This window comes from Eleutherodactylus coqui, chromosome 11 (assembly GCF_035609145.1).
Source record: "Eleutherodactylus coqui strain aEleCoq1 chromosome 11, aEleCoq1.hap1, whole genome shotgun sequence".
NCBI lineage: Eukaryota > Metazoa > Chordata > Amphibia > Anura > Eleutherodactylidae > Eleutherodactylus > Eleutherodactylus coqui.
Window position 1 is genome coordinate 125,160,083 of NC_089847.1, and position 23,015 is coordinate 125,183,097.

Sequence of the window (23,015 nt, forward strand, 5' to 3'; positions counted from 1 at the left end):
TATGCCTCTGAGTTCATACATGCAGGTTTTGTGCTGTAGGATTTCTGGCAAATTTGACAGAAAAACCAAAAATCATGCAATATTATGGATCATATTATGGATACCCCCCCCCCCACCCTGGAAGCAATGCTAATAGAGCAAAATATATTTGTGTGATGCATATAAAATGCCTACAGTTCCATAGCACAAAGACGTAGTACCTCTGTGCGCTGACATATAGACTCTGTTCCCTTTGTGGGGCTGCTATGAAAAACAATGTCGAAATGCGTCTGTATTTAGTAGATGTCAGAGACTAGATGTTATGGTCTCTCTTATCTTTTCACAGAAAGCAAAACACACAAAACCTCTAATATCCAGCTGAAATATAACACTAGAGTGAACCTAGAGACAAGACATTTGTTTATGGATGTAGAATGTGTGCACTATGACTTGTGACCAGCAGGTGGTGCTGCAGAGGCTTTCTCTATGATATTTACTAATATTGCATTTATGTAACGATTTGCTCAATAATGTAACCACCTGCTGGGAACTGCTTCAAATCATTGTATATACAAATGTAGCAGAGCTGAGTGTCTCCATTAATGTTATTATTATTTTTTTTTTTTGCATTGATCACAGACGACATAACTCAGCTCTGCTGCAATGTCAGACTCGGCTGTTATACAGGGTGCAGTAAAAAGACGGATGCAGTGCTATATCTCAATACTGATGGCCTATAGTGAAATAACAATTTCGTACTTGAATAGGAAGGCATGGATGCGCTACATGATGGTAGGGCACACGGGCTCTTTGGGGCCCCGGAACATGGATTTTAATTTCAAGAGATAGAAAGTAAAACCCAAATGTGAAGTTGAGAAGTAGACATCTGCTTTCTGCATTTCTCTAAGTACCGTGGAACCAATGCTATGACTGAAGTAAGGATGCGTACTGGAAGTGGCCTCCTGCTGCTATGATACATTCATGGCGCCGTTGGACGGTGCTGTCCAGGGCTGACGCTATCATTGTGCGACCGTGTTAGTGAATGGCGAAGTGCTGATTCCGTGCAGACATGACACAATGCATATTAATAGTAAGAGCACCAGTCAGAGGACAATGCGAATTTCAGTAGGAACGTATGGGTTGGAAATTGGCGCAATCGCCTCTTTGAGCCTGTGCTCATTCCAGGGACTCGTAACTGAATCTCCCACAGATGATAGTGGATGACTTCCTGGATGATCTGCCCCTATAGTACCAGAAGGAGGACACCTTGAGTACTCTTTCCTTCAGTCATCACAGGGGTTCCCCGGAACTTGGGGCTCATTCACATGGGCGTATGAGTACAACGCTACGAGTCTCGCAGTGTTGTACTCATCACAGCCCATTCGCTCAGCCCGGGATTATGATCTCACAGACTTGCGCGGTGTGATTTTTTTTTTTCAAATCCCCCGCTCTGTGCAGAGCAGGGCTGCATATTAACCCTTTGCAATCCAATTTTGGATTCAGGGTTTCCTAGGGGGCTTTCTCTTTCTGCCATTATACAATGGTGCCATCTGCTGGCTAGAGCCAGTACTGCGCTATGAGACATGCTGGAGAGGCCCCCAACTACAGAGCGGCCAGTAATATACAGTACGAATACCCTGCCAGACGTCTTCCGACATCAGAGCTGTGCAGCCTTCAATCAGAATGTCTTCAGACGTCAGACAGTGGATTGGAAAGGGTTAAATGCTGTCCATTCACAGGCACAGCAAATGGGCAGCATTTCAATACGTAGCCCTTCAAGGGCTGCTTATGAAACGTGGAGGCATAGAGCATGCTGCAATTTATTTCTCCTGTGCTTTATACGCAGTCTCACCTCGAAGTTCCAACGCTGGTGTGAATGGAAGAATGAAAGTCCATAGATTGTCAATGTCTCCATCCACCGCGTGTTACGCAGGGAAATACGCTTGCGTAATACTCGGTGACAATACGCCCGTGTGAATGAGCCCTTAGAAAGATGTGGAAAGTGGATTTCTGCTTCTCACAAGTTACTCTTCAACTTTGCAATTGGGTTTTACTCTCTATCTCTTACAAATGCCACAACACATAATTGAAATCTTTGCTCCGGGGGTCCGTGCGCCATACCACTGGGTGGTGTATCTATGCTTTCCTATTCAAGTACATTATTTCAATATAGGACACTAGTACTGAGATCTAGCACTGGATCTGTGGTTTTGACTACCCCCCCGTATATAGTATAACTGTACAGATAAAGACCATATGCAGTTTTACCCTAAGGGTAGCACCAGGGCATGTTGGCATCTGTATCAGCAAAAGTTAGATAACCAGTTGCAGAATCCTTCACCCTAGTTCTGATTGTGTAGAGTAATGCTAAGGAGCTCATGTGGAGGAGGAAGTCTGGATTATTAACTCCATTGGGACATTCCCTGTGATAATTCTGGTACAGTGTACTGCTGAGATGCGCACAATGTATACTTTGATCTATATATGCCCACGATGCATATTAGTGAAATGTTTCCATCAGAAGGAATTTCTAACTACTATGTGCATATTTTATATCCACCATACACAGAGATACTGACGTTATATCATGGCTGACCTTATCATGTGTACGCACATCTACCATAGTAGCTGTCACTACCCATGAGGCATAGAAAGGTGTAGTGCTATTGATAGGTAGATCTTAACGCATACCTGCACTTTCATATGACTTTTCGGAATAAACTACTGTGTGTGTCCTCGAATAGCCCGCAAAATAAGGCAATGGCCAGCTCACCTGCTGTGTGTGCACTTGAGGTATAATACTTTATCTAGTCATTATATGACTTCTATCTGGCATTTATCACCAGCATTCCTCTTTGTAAGCCTTATTTGTAATAGTTAGCTTTCTCTAGCAGTATGTCTGTGTGAGTCAGTCTCCCCCTTCTCCATCCTCCTCCTTCCCTCTCCCCTCCACTCTCTATAGACTTCAAGGAGCAGCATGAATCATCACCTACATCATTCACTGTGTTCCGTCTTGTTATTTCTGTTACTAGAGACAGATTTCACATGACAACCGGCACAGTAATTAGAAGAAAGGGAGATCCCCAGTGGCCAACACTTTGTAGAGATTTTTCAGCACAAAAACATCATTTTAGGTAAATTAACTGATTTGCACTTTTGCTAGTTATCGCCATTATATTAACAGGCAAAGTGCAGCAACTGGGATGATGATTATGATTATTTAGCATTTTTCATATATATTTTTCTCTGAAATTAATTTTTGTTCAAAACCTTATTTGGCAATTTTTGAAATTTCAGTGATGCCAAATTTAAGATTGTCCCATAAAAACCCCAAAGAACTTTTACTTAGTTTCTTATTCTATTATTAGTTTTTTAAGAAAGTAGCCATGTTTTTATAGTCTTGAATATCTCCATTAAAGAGTTTGTCCAGGAAGGCAGAAGCTCAGTACAACGCGTTTCACCAGGCATACTGGTTCTTCAGGGGGCAATAGCATAGAAGTCATAAAATGCCATACTCGAATATATAAACTATAACTAGATACTAAAGGACATTATATATAACATATTTTTAGGCCCTCTACCCTTGTCTGCCTCCCTCTTGCTCGTCCGGGCAGACTCGGGCGTTGCTCTGCTCCTCCTGTATGAATGGGCTCATACAGGGGTTAAAGAGTGAATACCCAGGATCCGCCAGGATAATGCACTTAGGATTAGCCCAAAGCCAAACTACTTAGTTGACACAGTGGGCCCACACTTGCTGTCCATAACACATATGTGCTGGATAGGGCTGGTTAAAAGTCAAATGATGATCGGCTTGTGTAAACAGGCTGACATTCATCTATGTCTGTGAATTGAGGCAGGCAGCTGGAGCGATCTCTGCACCACTCCACCTCCATTCACTGAGCGATCATCGTTCTTGGTGGAAAGCACAGGAGCGATTATCACTGGGATGACTGTAAAAGATCCCCGCCTCCATTTATAGTAAACAGGCAGATGTTCATAGATGAAGGACTGCCTGTTTATACAGGCCAATCATTGTTTGATTTTTAGGCCTGGCAAACACAGCAAACACATTATTGTTCATTGGTCAGTCACTGCAGCATTTGCATTGAGTTCAGATTCCCGCAATCCAGCAATAAACTGAACAATGATCATTCCATGTAAAAGGGTCATATCTGTGGTCCTGTTGTATCAATTTGATGATTAACACCATTGCATTTTTTTATATTATTGGTTTTGTGTATGTTTTCACCCATTATATATTGTCATGGTATCTCAGATCATATTGCCTTAAGGGTATTACATAGCGATTAGTAGATTCCTCGGCAGGGTCACTCTTTTCAAGGTGGCTACTCCACTATATTTAGGGTTGGAGTATAGAGATTTGTAAGGGAAGATTCCTTACCCCACCATTCCTTATTAGGTTTTTGAAGGTTTATACCTACTAGCAGATATGGAATATCTTGCGTGTTTTTTTTCTGCTTCAGGGGCTTTTAAATATTGTGCATTCTTTGCTCTGAGTTAGGGCTCTTTTACAGAGAACGATTATCATTCAGATTTTCACTGGATCGCGGTAATCTGAAAAATAGTCATTCCGGGCGACTGGAAGTGACTTCCGGCCGCTCCACCTCGATTCACTGAACGATTATCATAAGAGCAACTATCACCTAAGCGCCTAACAGTCGTCCAATGTAAAGAGACCCTTAGGGCTCATTCACATGGGCGTATGCACTTTTGCGCGCCCTTCAGCACAACATATTTGTGCGGTAAAACAAGTCTTTCTGGACTCCATTTTTATGACTATTTTGCTTTACAAAGTTTAGAACTTCAGATTACTATTGATGAAGGCAAAAGCCGTTCATCGCTAGATTTATGATTAGGATGCAAGGAGCATCGCCGCTGAGGACTTTTTTCTTTTATTAACAAGCCTTGGCACTGGGAATAATTGTGAATAAATCAGTGCTAGAGGCTCCTTTACATATTGTGGGCGTAGATCAGAAAAAACAACTCTCTTAAAATATAATTCGGGGACAGTGCCAGCCTATTACAGAAAGGGACATTTGCTGACTGCAGCGACTGATTAAATGAAAAGACCGGATCTGGTCTCTGATAATGCAATGCCGCTGTCAGGGACGCTAGATTACAAAAAAAAAAAAGATGAAAAAAATATAAAAATTAAAAAAAAAAAAGATTGATGTGAATAATTGCGTCGGTGAGTAGGAAGGAATATAGAGTTTAAGCACCATGAATCTTGGGAAGACAGCAGATTGTGTCATCCAGACTCAAAGGCTGTCTATTTTTAATGGAAAGGCAGCAAGTAAGATGAATAAACAGGGCAGAAATCCAAGATCGGTCTTGAATGATTATTTTTTCTTTATTACAATGAGATGATGTAATTAAGAAAATGAAACATGACCGCCCCCTCCTCCACCTCTTCAAGGACTAAAAAATATATACTAATGCAATGCTATGATATAGTGTTTTAAGGGTTATGGAAAACTTGGTGTGGGAAACAAAGTCCCTGCAGAAAAAAGAATGGTGCAGTTATCTGTTTTTTTTGCATTGAGTTTTTCTTTTCATGCATTTAGAAAGCCTCAAACTTAGTTTTCAGGCTCCCCTACATTCAGATTTCTCGCTGGAGGGTTTTCCCAGCACTGATCAGCTGGTCCCGCTCATGAACTTACTTAAGATCAGCTTCCTCTCTTCTCTTTCAGAGGCTGTGTAGCATAACCACACCTACTGAATACTACACAGCTGTCTCTCTTCATCTCTATGCATATCTGCTGGTCCTGTTCACTCTCACTGCTAATCACAGCAGAAAAATCACCTCATGTGAATTATAGTTCTCTGTACTAGTAGCTTTCTCTACTCACTGACCCCATGATCTCCTCCACATCCCCCAGCACTGTCATACAGCCCTCTGTAGTAGCTCAGTGGAAAGTACGCTTCTTGTGAGTGCATGTTGACAACAAGGGAGTGAGCGAGGGGAGGGGTGATTTCTTTTTCTGCACCAGAGGAGTCAATTGAAGCTCCTAAGCTCCAATGCAAAATATTTAAAAGGGGAAGAAAGACCTTATAGACTGAACCCTCTACAGTTAGGCATCTGCTCTGCAGCCATTATAGTTACTACCAAATTCCAAGACATCATTTGGAGATCTGTCATGTTGCCTCCTTAGAGCAACCTGACCTACATGTAACATCTCTTACCAGCAGGGCACAGGAATGCCCTAAGGAGGAGCAAGTCGTACACCACCTCCATTGTGCACAGTTGAAAAGTTACGTTACAGGAAAAGCCTAGTTGGTGCGGATATTGACTTTATATCAGCTACATATCCCCAACTGATTTCAGAAAATACAGCGCTATTCTCACTTCCAAAGTTTTTGGCTGTCAGTGCTCCCCAGTGGCCTATAGTAAGCGCTGCGCCACTAGTCAGTGCAAGACCATCATGCATTGAGCAGCATTGACAGCCAAAGACTTCAGAGGGGAGCGCTGTGTCTTCTGAAATATCTGCAGCCATTTTTCTACTGCAGACATTCCATAACATTACCGCTATTGGTAAACATTTTGTAAGGACAGAAACACAATAGGACATATTTACATAGACTGGCGTTTTGTATGCACAGTAGGTCTAATTAAACAGTGCGCTAAGCCACAAGCAACAACTGTACAAAGAGGGGCAAGCTTCTTAAAAGGGTAATCCAAAAATCAAAAGTTATCCCTACCCACAGGATAGTAGATAACTGTATGATTGGTGGGGGTTTCACCACTGAGACCTCACCGATCCTGAGAACATGGGTCTTGTGGGTACTGGTGTATCTTGTCTCCATCGCAAGTATGGGTGGAGAACTACTGATGGGCTATATATGCCCAGTGTACGCCCACAAGCTGCTGATTGGCTGCCTGGAGCAAGGTCCTACCAGCGTGGGGACTGAGTTTTGCCTTGGATGGAGGGTTAGGGTTAGTTTTAGTGTTAGGCTTACATTATGAGCTGTAAATGCTTCCATGTGAGAGTGGGGCGGCATTAACATGGAAGCATTTACAGCTAATAAGCTAAGCCTTACATAGAAACTAACCCTAACCCTCCATCTCAGCCAATACTCATTCCACACTGCTAGGAGCTTGCCACCTGTGTCACCTCATCTCCCCTGCAGCCGCTAATCCCCCACCGCTAAGCTATTAACAGGGCCACGGTGACACCTCTGTGAGCCAGACGGAAGCCTACAGTACCAGGTACGAGCTGCAGTAAGTTCCTAGTATAATGTACGTGAGTTTCTGGCAAATCTTATACTAAATGTGATGGGCTGTGTGGGGCCAAGCTCCCTAATTCTAGGCCCCGCCCTCTGTTGGAAAAGGTGTCGGAGCCCACTATCAATGTTTGAAAAGTCGCAATTTTGGCAAGTGCATCAAAATTGCGACTTTCACAGAACAGAAAACTGACATACAGGACATAATAGATGTACTCCAATGGCTGTAAAGACGTACTGCATATATATTGCAAATGCACTGTATATAAGCATAGCAATGAGAATGAAGACCCCCAGTTTTCGCAGTGCCCTCTTCACTAGAAAGCAATTTAGTTTTTGCTACATAGTTACTTCTTTTTTGCTCCAACCTTGGTAAATTAATAGCAGATATTCAATTATTGGGGTTAGTTGGAAGGGGGCACATATTTTCTCATATCACTGCAGCCCCAGAGTTACATTTTAACTCTGGGCTTGGAAGGTACAGCAGATACATTAATCATTCTGTCACATCCTCCTCATCTGTTAGAGAAACAAAGAGGAATAATTGCACAGAATATAAAGAACAAGAAGTTCGTCCAAATTACATGTCGCTGTGAAGAAGACTCATTCTTGTTGGCAATAATTGACTTGTTCACAGAAGTTCTGCAGGAGGACGCAGCCCCTTAGAGGAACAATATACTTGCTGCGGTTAGAACATCGCTCTACTGTAACTCTTACATATAGTAATAAGTGAATTTACATCATTATCCGCAGAGGGACTCAGTGGTGTAGCACTCCTGCATAATAGCATATGTAACAAAGAGGTAGTTCATGTGGCTGCCAGAGAGGGCGCCATGCCAGGTTGAGCCAGCTGAGAGGGCGTCTCCATATTTTCCACCATTTTTAGCATTCCAATACAACTGAAATAGAAAATGAAGCAACTTTACAGATATTCTTCATTAACAATCTCCTACTGCTTTGTGAGTACAGTTCCTATGAAAATGTATGCGTCTCTATGGTTACAGACTACAAACAAACTCTGTGTAGTCAGATCCTGTAGTTTTGTGTTAATCTCTTTCATCTCCTTCCTTTTCTGCAGGTTAGCAACAAGAGGGAACAGAACGAGTGGTGAAACATCTGACTACAAGATCAGACAACACAGGGATTGCTTGTATCCTGGAGACACATAGGTCTGCATAGGAGCTGAAGACACAAAACGGTAAGAGATTTGTGTTTTGTGTTTGCTTTTTTTTTTTTTTAGTTAGGGACTGGAGACTTTTTGAAAAGTTCATTCGCTTTTTACTGGATAAATAAACAAATTGATTGCAAAAAGGATCCACCCCTTACTATGAAATTAATAGGCATTGCTCCTCAGCCCATTTCAAGTGAATGACTCTGAGGGCTTATTCACATGTCCGTATATCAGACGGGTTTTCACGCCCGGCCGATATACAGTGTCCCTTTCTGCAGGGGGAGGAGGCGGGCCGGGTTGGGAGCAGTGCACTGAGCTCCCGGCCCTTCCCCGCCCCCTCTCCGCCCCTTGCCACTGTTTGCAATGGGAGGAGTGGGGCTAAGTCCCGCCCATTCCACCCCCTCCCATTGAAAATAATGGTGAGGGGCGAAGAGGGGGCGGGAGCTCAGTGCACTGCTACCTGCCTGGCCTGTCTCCTCCCCCTTCAGAAAGGGACACCGTATATTGGCTGAGTGTGAAAACCCGGCCGATATACAGACGTGTGAATAAGCCCTGAGCCAAATACAACCTGTGGAGAGGAGTGGTGCTCTATCGGGAAGAAAGCATCCATGTATTCCTGATTTGAGGCCACTCCTTTGAGGAATGCAAGTAGGGAAGATGGAACAATGCCTCTGCAGCGCCACCTACTGGAAGCAGCATTCTTTCAAATCAATGTACGACTCTTTAAACAAGTCTTTAACACAATGATTGGGAATAGGAAACCAAGCCAGAATCCATACACAGACAGCTGTTTCGGGGGGTTTGCCCCTCATCAGTGTGCAGTAGGTTTCTGGCTTGGCTGGTGAGAGGCCTGGGATGTGGGTCGGGATGGTTGTTGTCTCATCTTTAGGAGAGCACCCAGAAGGGGTGTAGAGACACAGGGCCTATCTTTACGCTTTTTTTTCAATCTCACATGGAGTAGTGCAGAGTTTGAAAAGTAAAAAAAAAAATTTTACCTTCTTCATGAGCAACTACGCTCTGCACTTATTTTTATGTTGTAGGGATTATGTGTGTCTTCAGTTTGCTGCGGACAAAGCAGCAGAATTCTTATTGAAATGATCTTTATTAGCCGCATTTACTACGTGTGTGTTTGCATGGCCGCAGCGCATATAGAGCATATACAGAACTGTGCAAATGTTTTAGGCAGGTGTAGGAAAAATTCTTAAAAATTCAGTCTTAATTCTTCTAGGCACACTTGCACACAGTTTTTGAGGGAACTCAGGAGGGAGTTTGTTCCAGACATCTTGTAGAAAACTAAGCACAGATCTTCTGTGGATGTCGGCTCGCTCCAATCCTTCTGTATCTGCATGATATCCCAGAGAGACTGGATGATAATAAGTTCCTGGCTTTGTGGAGAAAAGACATATCAGCACTTCCAGGACCCCCTGTTCTTTATTATGCTAAAGATAGTTCTTAATGACATTGGCTGGATGTTGGGGGTTGTTGTCCAGCTGCAGAATAAATTTGGAGCTAATCAGACACCTTCTATTTTTGAAGGCATTTTTACTTCCACACCTGCCCAAAACTTTTGCACAGTACTGTATATGGTCATATTGGTTGTCAGCCGCTCCTCCAGTAATAGATATACTGGTAGCTGAATTTCTGACATTTTTTTTGATGCAATGAGAAGAAATCTGAGTTATTTTAATAATGCAACAGTCGTGTTGTTTGTGCAGCTCTATCATCTGGGTCTATGGATGGCCATATTTACTCCTAGGCACTGGAGGTCCAGTACCTAAGGCGGCTCCTTTAAGGGGGCGGTACTAGGCCAGCTAGTTGAAAAAAATAAAAAAACTTTTTTGCCGTTGGACTTCTTAGTAAAACTACCAGCAGAATGTGCTTTGATCAGCTCGGTGCTACAGCAGGGTCGCACGGATGGCAGTGTGTGCACATTGGATTCTCCTCCCCTAACCTCTCCTTCTTGGTTCCTCTGATACTCAGGCAGTGCAGGAGTAGCAGAAAGGGGAGGTGGAATCCCTGTGCACACACTGCTGCGTGTCCCTGCAGCAGCGCCAAACTGATCACAAGCACCCATTAGAATGATAAGGTACCAGGATGATGTGCTCCTCCACCCAACGTAGTTTTACTATGAAGTTTGGTGGGGAGAGGGTTAAAAAAAATTGGACCAAAAATATAAAAGCAGAGTAAACAAGGGGGCCACCATTATTGGGAGAGGGGCTCAGGCCAGGGACACAGAGGGTCCATTGTTAGGGAGCGTTTACATACGCTGCGTGATTGCGTTTGGGGGGTTGTGTGACAGTTGACAGCTGCAAAAAGAACAGCTGAAGCCCTGAGCAGAAGGAACGGAGCCATTCACTTGTATTGTATCAATTGGTGTCAATTTTACAAGGTTTCAGTTCATTTCCATTGTATTCGGAGTGCAGAATAGCGCAGTCGATTATGTTATTCTACACTCCAAATAAAGCAGAAACTAACAGAAAACCTGTGAAACGGACATCAAAGTGGTGAACCAGTACATGTGAATGGCTCCGTTCCTTCGGGGCTTCCATCACAACACTGTTTTTTGCAGCTGACACAGAACCCACAAATGGGGTCACACTGTGTTTTAAATTAAGCTGAATGAACTGTCCCTTACTTGGGGGTGGATCAAGGGCACAGAGGGGCCGTTATTTGGGGAGGATGTCAGGGACCACCATCACTTGCGGAAACGGTTAGGAGCATAGAAGATCCACAGTTACTTGTGGATGGGGTAGGAGCATAGAGGGACCACTGTTACATGTCAAGGGGAACAGAGGGACCACTGTTACTTGTCAGGGGCATAGAGGGACCACTGTTACATGTCAATGGTCAGGGGCACAGAGGGACCACTGTTACTTGTCAAGGGGAACAGAGGGACCACAGTTACTTGTTAGGGGCACAGAGGGACCACAGTTACTTGTCAGAGGCACAGAGGGGCCACTGTTACTTGTCAGAGGCACAGAGGGACCACAGTTACTTGCCAGGGATACATAGGGACCACAGTTACTTATTGGGGGCACAGAGGGACCACAGTTACTTGTCAGGGGCACAGCAGGACCACAGTTACTTGTCAGGGGCACAGGGGGACCACAGTTACTTGTCAGGGGCACAGAGGGACCACAGTTACTTGTCAGTGGCACAGAGGGACCACAGTTACTTGTCAGGAGCATAGAGGGACCACAGTTTCTTGTCAGTGGCACAGAAGGACCACATTTACTTGTGAGGAGCACAGAGGGACCACTGTTACTTGTCAGAGGCACAGAAGGACCACATTTGCTTGTCGGGCACAGAGGGACCACTGTTACTTGTCAGGGGCACAGAGGGGCCACTGTTACTTATCAGAGACACAGAGGGACCACTGTTACTTGTTAGGGGCACAGAGGGACCACTGTTACTTGTCAGGGGCACAGAGGGGCCACTGTTAGTTATCAGGGGCACAGAGAGACCACAGATGCTTGTCAGGGGCCCAGAGGGACCATGGTTGCTTGTCAGGGGCACATAGGGACCACAATAGCTTGTCAGGGGCACAGAGGGACTATAGTTGCTTGTCAGGGGCACAGAGGAACCACTATTACGTGTCAGGGGCACAGAGGGACCACTATTAATTGTCAGGGCTACAAAGGGACCACTGTTACTTGTCAAGGACACAGAGGGGACCCTGTTACTTGTCAGGGGAACAGAGGGACCACTGTTACCTGTTAGGGCCACAAAAGGACCACTATTACTTGTCAGGGGCACAGAGGGACCACTGTTACTTGTTAAGGGCACAGAGGGGCCACTGTTACTTGTCAGGGGCACAGAAGGACCACAGTTACTTGTCAGGGGCACAGAGGGAACACAGTTACTTGTCAGAGGCACATAGGGACCACTGTAACTTGTCAGGGGCACAGGGGGACCACTATTAATTGTCAGGGCTACAAAGGGACCACTGTTACTTGACAAGGACACAGAGGGACCACTATTGCTTGTCAGGGACACAGAAGAATGCCTGTTACTTGTCGGGGGCACAGAGGGACCACAGTTACTTGTTAGGGGCACAGAGGGACCTCAGTTACTTGTCAGGGCCACAGAGGTACCACAGTTAGGCTCTGTTCACACTAGGGTTAGGGCTTTCTATCACTCTGATCCATTTATGTGTTTGCTTTTGTGCTATTTGGAACAAGTAGTTTTGCTTTATTTAGTCCCAGGACGGTGGTAATATTTAATCATGATATGGCAGTGTTAACAGTCACGGTATGGTGGCGTTATTGACCTCCAGCCTTTAATGGGGGCGTATTCAGGCGCAGTGCCCAGGGCCGCGTGAGCTGTAAATACAGCTCTGGGTCTATGGCTGGAGGGTTTATGGCACATTAATAAGTGAGAGGAATCCCTCCTGAAATCAGCGACTAATATATAGACAGCAAATGTTAATTACTCAGCGCTGCTCTGCCCCGGGGCGTACTGGGCACGGTGTAGGATGATGATCACCTTAAACGGTTGCAGGTATTACTGATTATAGATGAATGTTAGTTTATAATGACTGATTACTCCATTCATACATATATAGCCCTACATGTCAGACAAGGTACAATGTACTGTAAGATGGGACCACTATGTTCATCCTGGGCCTCCTGGTTCTGGGTTAAACTGTTAAAATTAACTAGATTGTTAGATCTAATGTGTATAAAAGCTGCCCGCATGGGAAACCAAGGAAGATTGGATTTTAACTCCTTAAAGAACGCAGTCTTGTTTGAAAAATGGCTTCAACTGCCTGATGCACAATGTGCATTAATATACATCGGTAGTCTAAGACACTACATGCTGCTCTGATTGGCCAGTACTGATCACACGGACAGCACTGATCAATCAAAGCCACATGTAGTGCCTCATACTAATGATGCATAGTGTCAGAGAATCGATGTGGCCATCTTTGTTTCTCCAGACCTGGAGGGTCACTTTAAGGATGTGACAATATTTGGGGATAATTTTTCTTTTATTGGTACCATTTTATATATTGCATAGTGATATAGTATGTAAGACCGAAAAATGACACCTGTCCATCCAGTTCAGCCTGTTACCCTCCAATGTTGGGCCACATTGTATAACGTTTATTTTTCTGGGGGTAGTCTGTGTGTATGGATGGGTGGAAGAACATATCAATTCTGCCATTTTTTATGATGTTCTGCATGTGGTATAAATAGTATAACTTTTTCTGTGGTTTGGTACATTTACAATAATACCGCAATTCTGTATAATTTTTTAGATGTTTCAGTTTTTACGCAATTAAAACCTTTTTTTTTGGAAGACAATTCGTTTTTTGCAATGCTGCATTCAAAAAACATTTTTCTTTTTCCATGGACGGAGCTCTGGGAGAGCTTGTTTTTTTGTGTGACAAGCTGTAATTTTTATCGGTGCCACAACTTTTTGATCACTTTTATTGTGCATTTTTGGGAAGCGAAATAAAAAAAAAAAAAAAAGCATTTTAGTCACTTTTATAGTATTTGCCATGTGAAAACGTATATCCATTTATTGTATGGGTCAGTACTAGAGATGAGCGAACGTACTCGGTAAGGCCGATTTCGCAATCGAGCACCGCGATTTTCGAGTACTTCACTACTCGGTTGAAAAGATTCGGGGGGCGTTGTGGGTGAGCGGGGGTTACAAAGGGGAGTGGGGGGGAGAGGGAGAGAGAGAGAGCTCCCACCTGTTCCGCGCTGCTACCCCCCGCTCCGCCACACCACGCCCCGCCCCCCCGGCGACCCGCGAATCTTTTCACCCGAGTAGTGAAGTACTCGAAAATCGCGGTGCTCGACTGCGAAATCAGCCTTACCGAGTACGTTCGCTCATCTCTAGTCAGTACTGATGTAGCAATACCAAACGTGTATCTTTTAACCTTTTTCTCTAAAAAGTGCACAAAAAGGATTTTAAATTTTTTTTAGTAATACACTGCAGTACTTTTGTACATTTTCATTCTTTTACATTAGAAGCCATGGCAGATTCGGAGTCCATTGACTGGCATTGGGTTGTCCAGGTCCAATGACATCACAGAGGGAACTCCCTTCCTTTGTCAGCCTTGTATGTGCTGCAGTCAATATTGATTGTTGTAAGTAAGGGGTTAAGGGGTGGAATTAGTGTTTTCTGCGATTCCTGCTGTTGTTGGGAGACCCGCTACAGATGGCACAGGCTCAGCTCTTGAGCCCCCTGCTATCCATATGCCATCCAGTACATGTACAGCATTTTGCGGGAACCCCTTCCCTCCCATGACATACATGTTCATCATGGAACCGGATGGGCTGTGTCTGATTCTTTGCTTATCTTGAATATCAGCGGCACCATTGGCCTCTGATGACTTATTCTGTGGAAAGGCCATCAATAGTTTACAACTAGAGGACCCCTTAAATGTGCATGAAGAAAACACAGTACAAGTTAAAGGTGGGATCCGGAAAATATAATGGCAAAGAAGTACAGATTTATATACCATTGAGGATCTGTGTAGAGCTGAGTGAAAGCCCCAAATATTTCATTTCTATCAGATTGTCCTATAAATTGGACCTCAAAGGCAGCATTTCTGGTTGTATCAAACTGGGGTGAAAGTGGTATTCTGGTCCTTTATTAGTGATGACCTATCCTCAGCATCACAAGTTGTGGTCCTCTAGGGGGACTAAAAAAAAAAAAAGGAAAAACAAGATCAATAAAGTTTTGCTAATTGCAAAAAAAAAGTAATAAAAGTTTAAATACATATTTGGTATCGCTGCATCTATAAAAGTCTGAACTAACTAGTCAAAATGGCGCATTATTTACCGCGCACGATGAACATCGTCAGTAAATAAAATAAAGAACGCCAGAAATGCACTTTTTTGGTCACCCTGTCTCCAAGAAAAAAATGCTATAAAAAGCGATCAAAACATTGTATGTATTCCAAAATGGTACCAATGCAAACTGCAGAACGTCCCCCAAAAAATGAGCCCTCGCACAACTACGTCAATAGAAAAATAAAAAAGCTATTGTGCGCAGAAGATGGCGCCAGAAAATAATTGAAAAAAAATTAAATATCTTTGAAAAAAAATACAAGTAGTCCAGCAAAAGCAAGAACTATATAAGTTCGGGATGGTAGTAATCGTACTGAGCCATAGAACAACGTTATCAGGTCATTGTTGTTGCAGTTTCTGTGCCGTGGAAACAAGACGCAACGAAAGATGGTGGAATTTTTTTTTTCCCATTTCTCTCTACTTAAAGAAAGGAGTTACAATTTTTTAAAAGCGGGAGGAAAAAATGAAAATAAAATAAACTAAAAAGTTCTGTCACTAATTAAACACCTTGCAAATGGGGATTCAGATGCTGGCAAGCTGTGTACAGAAGACTGCGCAGAATAGTCAGATCCCCTTTTTTGGACAGCGATACATTGTATACTTGAGACGCTGTTTCCCCCTTCTGGCTCTGATGCAGCTGGGAGTCGGTCGGACAGAAGAGCTGCAATATATTCTGTAACTGCCTAAAAAGGATTTCTATTGCGGGATCGGGAGGAGTCGAATATGACTAATTGTGCCTAATGTAGTTGCTGAGGTTCAAGCCAAAACACAAATTGCGCTGTGCAGGTGCCTGTTTATGTGCGAGCTAATGCATTTATGTGTGGATTCATTTATTTCCCTCATTTACACTCTTTGTGAAAAACAATCCAGCGTCTAGAAGAAGTTGCCGTTCTGCTGCAAAACTCGGCATGCGGCTCCATCTCAGGCCGATATGCAATGTACACAGACTAATTATCATCACTTAAATGGGCCATGTCTCAATGGTTGTTAACACTTTAGATTCACTTATTAGGGCTCGTTCACATCAGCGCTGGAGATGAGCGAGCATACTCGCTAAGGACAATTGCTCGATCGAGCATTGTCCTTAGTGAGTATTTCCCCGCTCAGCAGAGAAGGTTCGGCTGCCGGCGCGGGTGACAGGTGAGTTGCGGCCATGAGCAGGGGAGAGCGGGGGGGGGGGGGAGGGAGAAAGAGATCTCCCCTCCGTTCCTCCCCACACTCCCCCGCCTGCCGCCGGCAGCCGAATCTTTGCTCCCGAGCAGGCAGGTACTCACTAAGGGCAATGCTCGATCGAGCAATTGCCCTTAGTGAGTATGCTCGCTCATCTCTAATTGGCGCTAAATGGTCCCGTTTTCCTGAAAAATTGTGGGAGCAAGAAAACCCACTGGCCTAATGGATCTGTTTCATAACAGAAGTGAATGCACCCCATTGACTATAATGGGGTCCGTCCTGTATTTCGACGGAATTTAGTGCCATAGTGTTGAGTACAGGTCCTTAGAAAACTAGAGTATCCAGAGGAAATCCGCACAATCACAGGGAGAACATACAAACTCCATGCAGATGTTGTCCCAGGCCAGAATAAAATTCAGGCCCTCTGCATTGCAAGGGCCACTGTGCGCCCCGGTGCAGGGGATGCAGGGGATGCAGGGGATGCGGTTGCACCCGGGCCCAGGAGCCATAGGGGGCCCATAAGGCCTCTCTTCTCCATATAGGGAGCCCAGTACTATGAGTAATGCATTATAGTTGGGGGCCCTGTTACAAGTTTTGCATCGGGGCCCAGGAGCTTCAAGTTACACCTCTGCCCCGGTGTATAACTTTATGTACATGTAAAATAGTGCATATATAGTACATGTATACTTTACACCCTTAACCCCTTAGTGACCAAGCATTTTTTTCTCCCCGCTTTAAAAAAATCGTAACTCCATTTATCCATTGAAGTATGAATTTGAAAAAAAAATGAAATTCCGCCATCTTTCGATGCATCTTGTTTCTACGCTGTACAAACTGCAACAAAAATGACCCGATAACTTTATTCTATTGGTCAATGCGATTACTATAATCCTAAACTTATATTGTTTTCTTTTTTGCTGTACTTCCTTTATTTCTTTCATAGATATTTCGTTTAAAAAATTTTTTTTTTGCCGCCATCTTCTGCGCACAATAGCTTTTTTTCTTTTTCCGTCATCATAGTCGTGTGTGGAGGCTCATTTTATGCAGGACGTCCTGCAGTTTGGAATGCATATGACTTTTTGATCGCTTTTAATTCTGGAGACAGGATGACCAAAGAGCGCATTTCTTTCTTTTTTTTCTGACTACATTCATTGTGCAGATTACCGTATATACTCGAGTATAAGCTGAGTTTTCAAGCACAAAAAAATGTGCTGAAAAAGCCCCCCTTGGCTTATACTCGAGTGAGGTAAAAAAAATAAAACTGCAACCTCTCAGCCGGCATCTGTGTACCCGGCGCGATGCTCTCCCTGGCGGTGCGGCAAGCTGCTTCAGACTTCTCCCTGCTGTCATCTCTCTGGCTCGGTTTTCAATTCCCCCTGCCGTCAGTGCTGTGCAACTAAGCACTGTGATTGGATCGAGCGCCGGCCAATCACAGCCAGCGCTCGATCATTCACAGCAATTCAGTGAATGACATCACTGAATGGTTGTGATTGGTTTATTGATATTGGTATATATATATATATATATATATATATATATATATATATATATATATATATATATATATGTATATATATGTATATATATATATATATATATATATATATATATATATATATATATATATATATATATATGTATATAAAATACTGGAAAGGGTGGGGTTTAAACTAATAAATTACTCTTGTGACTGTTGGGTCACTTATAGCATGTGCTGCAGTGTTTCAGTATTCTTTTTTCCCTTCCCTTCTTCTCCCTTTCCTCCTTGTTCTCCTGCTCCTTCCTCTTATTCATCTCCTTCTTTTTTTCTCCTTCGCCTTCTTTGTTTTTTTCTCCTTCTTCTCCCCCTTCTTCATCTTCTTCTCCTTCTGCTTCTTCCTTCTTTCATGGCTCTTAGACAATAATACACACTAGTTTTAGGGGAATTGGTGAAGTTTGGGTTCAGTTCAAGCTAATTCAGACTCGGCCAAACTTTTTGCTAAAATTCGGTGAACTGGCTGAATCAGACTTTTTAAAAGTTTGCTCCTCACTATCCCCGAGTCTATAGAAATCAATGTAGCAGTGCTCATGCATGTGCACCTTGACTCCATTCACCCATGGGGTTTGGGGGGCACTATTCTTGTGTTCTCTGTATTTCCCAGCAGGCCAGACCCCCAATGATCGAATATTTCTCGCCTGTCTTCTGGATAAGTGAAAAGTGTTATTGGTGAGCGAATGCCTTTAATGCCTGGACTACATGGCGGCTCTAATCCCCCCTCCATCCAGGTTTCATAGAGCCAGATAGTTGCTATATTGATAGAAATGCTTAGAAAGTGCAAACAAGGTAAATGCTACCTGTGCCATTAATTGTCACGTTGCCAACCCCTGATTATAAGACTTGAATGCTTTTCCTTCGTGAAACTGATATCAGCAAGCCACTAACAAGATGCTGAAAAGCAGCGGTTTGTTTCTGTGCAGCAGACTGTTTATGTAAGGAGGGTAAGACGCTTAAAAGATTATTAAGCACATTTTAAGGAAGAACCATTACAAGTATTAAGCAGAGTGATATCTGTGCAAATGTAAAGCCTCACCAGACAAAATATACCTAATTCTGTCTGCATAATCTATCAGCTTATAGTCTACACAATGAGGCCGGAGCTCCACGGTCAAATGACATGCAGTGTTGTTTGGTTAGGCAGCAAAGACAGCAAGTAGGATGCTGAGCTGCATAGCTAGAGGTTCACCAGTAGAAAGAGGGAGATTGTGATCCTGCTGTATACAGCCCTGATGAAACCACATTGGGAATACTGTGTTTAATTCTTGAGACCTTACCTACAGAAAGACATAATAAAATAGAAGGAGTCCAAAGACGGGCTACAGAAATGGTGGGAAGTCTTAAGAACAAAATGTATCAGGAAAAACGTAAAAAACTTACTTTGTATAGCCTGGAGGATGGAAACATTTAGATATGTTACAGAAGGGAGAGGGGGACATGATGGAAACCTTTATGTATGTAGACTAGCTGTTTACCTGTTGTTCACACGGAAAATCTTATGAAGTCGTGGTTACTGCAGAGGAACCGAGGAATAAAATATGTATACATGTAGAGGAGCGTTAGATTCTCCTCTGACTGGATGTACCGATGTCCCTCTGCAGAACCCCTCCCACTCTCCTCACGTTTTATCATTAAAGGTAATGCCCCTTTTTATTCAAATTTAACTCCAGACTAGAGGTTGCAGTCTCTTCTTAACCTTAAACGCATGCTCCATCTCTGCAGTCCATGGCTGCTTCCTTATGTTCTTTACAGCCTTTCAGTATATGCACACAGAAGTCAGTTATATTCTCTTCAGTATATAGACATAGAGGTCAGTTATATTCTATTCAGTATGTACACACAGAGGTGAGGTAGATTCTCCTCAGTATATACACATAGAGGTCAGTTAGATTGTTCTCCGTATATAAACTTAGAGGTGAGGTAGATTCTCCTCAGTATATGCACATAGAGGTGAGTTAGATTGTTCTCAGTATATACAGACAGGGGCGTAGCTAAAGGCTCATGGGCCCCAGGGGCAAAAGTTCAGCTTGGGGCACCCCAACTTCTCTTAACCCCTTAACGCAGAACCATAACTTGAAGCTCCTGGCCCCCCTATGCAAAGCCTGTAACAGGGCCCCCAGCTATTATGCTTTATTCATAGTACTGAGCTCCCTGTGTGGAGAAGAGAGGTCTTATGGGCCCCCTAAGGCTCCTGAGCCCAGGTGCAACCACACTCCCTATAGTTACGCCAGTGCACACAGAGGTCGGTTAGATTCTCCTCAGTATATACACATAGAGGTCATTTAGATTCTTCTTAGTATATACACCTAGAAGAGCATTAGATTCTATTCAGTAAATACACAAAGAGGTGAGGTAGATTCTCCTCAGTATATGCACATAGAGGCGCGTTAGATTCTCCTCAGTATATACACATAGAGGGACGGTAGATAAGTTTGTATGACACAGGGAAGTTAGAGAATTAGATTAGCTAGCATAGGGGTGCACTTAGTTTTGCACTTAGAATTGAATCAAGTTGTGATCCCTTTACTTTTCCTATTTAGGACCTAAAGATTGGTTGTGGCAATTTTTTTACATTTGTATGACCCCGGAAGTTACATAACATAGGAGTCACTTACTTTTGCATTTAGAATTGAATAATCAAGTTGCCATCCCTTTTCTTTTCCTATTTAGAACCTAAAGAAGAATTGTTGCGCCAAATTTCACGCTTGTACGACACCAGAAAGTTACATAACATAGGGGGTCACTTACTTTTGCACTTAGAATTGAATAATCAAGTTGTGACCCTTTTACTTTTCCTATTTAGGATCTGAGGAATGGTTGTGCCGAATTTCAAGTTTGTACGACACCGGGAAGTTAGAGAAGTAGTGGTGAGTCAGTCAGTCAGTGAGGGCTTTCACCTCTATAGGTATGAGGAGAGAAGGGTGAGGGGGGACATGATGGAAACTTTTATATATGTTACAGGAGGAGAGAAGGGAAAGGGGGGACATGATGGAAACCTTTATACATGTTACAGGAGGAGAGAAGGGAGAAGAGGACATGATGGAAACCTTTATACATGTTACAGGAGGTGAGAAGGAAGAGGAGGGACATGATGGAAACCTTTATATATGTTACTGGAGAAGGAGAGTGCGAGGATAATAGCTAGGCATATCTCCTAATTAAAGAGTTTTTGCAAAATCTAACCATTAGTGCTGCACAAACTGAAACTCTTGAACCCTGCTTTGGGTTGAACTTTGCTAAAAGTTCGATTCGGTGTGAATCTGAACCTCGGGCGGTTCATCTCGGTTGTACCCACTAAAATGACTTTTTCTTCTTCTTCGTCCTCTTTCTTTTAGTTTTCCTCTTTTGTCTTCCTCTTTCTTTTCTTGTTTTTCTTCTCTTTTGTCTTCCTTTTCCTTTTTTTCTTTTTCTTCATTATTTTTGCCTTAAACATATCTCAAAAATACTTAGATACACTCCTAGAATACAGTGTTATACAGGGCTTTTGTGGTTCTTAGACTATGTTATACACCAGTTTTAGTAGTATCAATGAAGTTCCTCTTCTGTGCGGACTGAATTAATTCGGACCAAACCAAACTTTTGCCTTAATTTGGAGAATTGGCTGAACCGTACTTTTGGAAAGTTTACCCATCACTACTAGCCAGGGTTGCCAAGTTAACAAAAACTTACCTCTGGTATGAGCGTATCAACCAGCCAATTCTTCAAAGCAACAAATCTGTGAGATTGTAGGAGGTTCTGAATCTCTTCACTTCTGTGGTATAATTATAGTAATTTTGCAGCAGCTAAAAGCATGTTTGGAAGGCTCACACATGAGAGGCAAAGATATGGTGATATTCTCCACAAAAGGACTAATTTTCCCAAGATTCTGCGAACAAAAAATTCAAAGGAGCAGCACCCCTCCGAGCACTTGGAAGTGCGTGTCTTCGGGTGGGCTTAGTCTGACAACGCATTCATCTTTTTTGCTTTGACTTTGTGAGTGCTGTCTTCATCTATTTGTTCTTTTTTTTTTGCTTTTAAGGGAAAGGCCTTGGATAAAGTGTCAACAAATTTAACGATTTTTTCTTCCATATTCTATTTGTCACAGTGCTGCTAGCGCCGACCAGCTTACAGTGCATACGTGAGTCCAGTGTGCCAGACCCCATGATGCGTCTGCCGGTGCATGCACAGTATCATTTGGCATTGGATGCATCTCCCTTCGGTTATTGTACTGATAGGCTGGCTGAACTGTCAATTGTTGCATTCAGCCTATTGGTATCTCTTTTAGGGTTATTATTCAAGTGCTGTTGTGCAGAGGACGCCAGTAATACCTTTGTATCCTGGTCCTGTTTAGATTTTGGGGGGTTTTGAGCTTATTTGTTTTTGACTTTCAGTGCATGACTTTTTGGACTTTGAACTTCTGACTGTGACTTTCTGCTCCTCCCTCTGGGACTGTCTATATTCTCTCATGGACACTGACCTCAGACTTTTTTTTTGGCTACTCTTTTTGTCTTTTCCCTTTGGCACTGTTTGCCCTGTGGCTTTGTTCTACTATTTCTGCCCAGTCGTTCTTCATTCCTACTCTCCTATATTACACCTAGGGACATTTAAGGAATCCAGTTAAGGTTCAGCTGTGGAGTTGCCCTTTTCAGGGCAGGTACTCCACACCTCTGTTTAGTCCAGTTAGGGCAGATCTAGGGAAAGATCCCAGTTTCCCCTTCCATATATAAACCTGTCTCTGGTATTGTTTTGCATGTCTGTTTCCCTGTTAGCTCCTGTGATTTGCACATTGTTCAGTCTGTCTCTGCCCTCCATCACTTTGGCTGAAGTTTGGTTTCACCATCAGGACACAATGAATGTGACACTATAATAGTATAAACAATGGATTGTAATAATAATAGCAATATTAATGTTTTAAACATTGTATTTTGATGCATGCTGTAGATATATATATATATATATATATTTTTTTTTTATTTATTTATTTTTTTTCAAATCAGATTTTTATTATCATTTTTCGATATTACAGGGTACAAGCGATTTGTGACAAGTAGATATATGGTATTGACAAACTAATTACCTCATTAATGGTACATAGATTGAAATCATTGTACATCAAGTCATAGCAGGGTGATGA

The 23,015-nt window shown here is 43.0% G+C and overlaps 1 protein-coding gene across 1 annotated transcript in view; it reads left to right on the forward strand.

The window, feature by feature from the left end:
- The window catches only part of LRRC4C (leucine rich repeat containing 4C), a 165,255-nt gene that overhangs the window by 89,343 nt on the left and 52,897 nt on the right, over positions 1–23,015 (forward strand). The window contains exon 2 of the mRNA XM_066583480.1: positions 8,300–8,419. The gene's annotated coding sequence lies outside the window, so the exon portion shown is untranslated. The remainder of the gene's footprint in view (positions 1–8,299; positions 8,420–23,015) is intronic.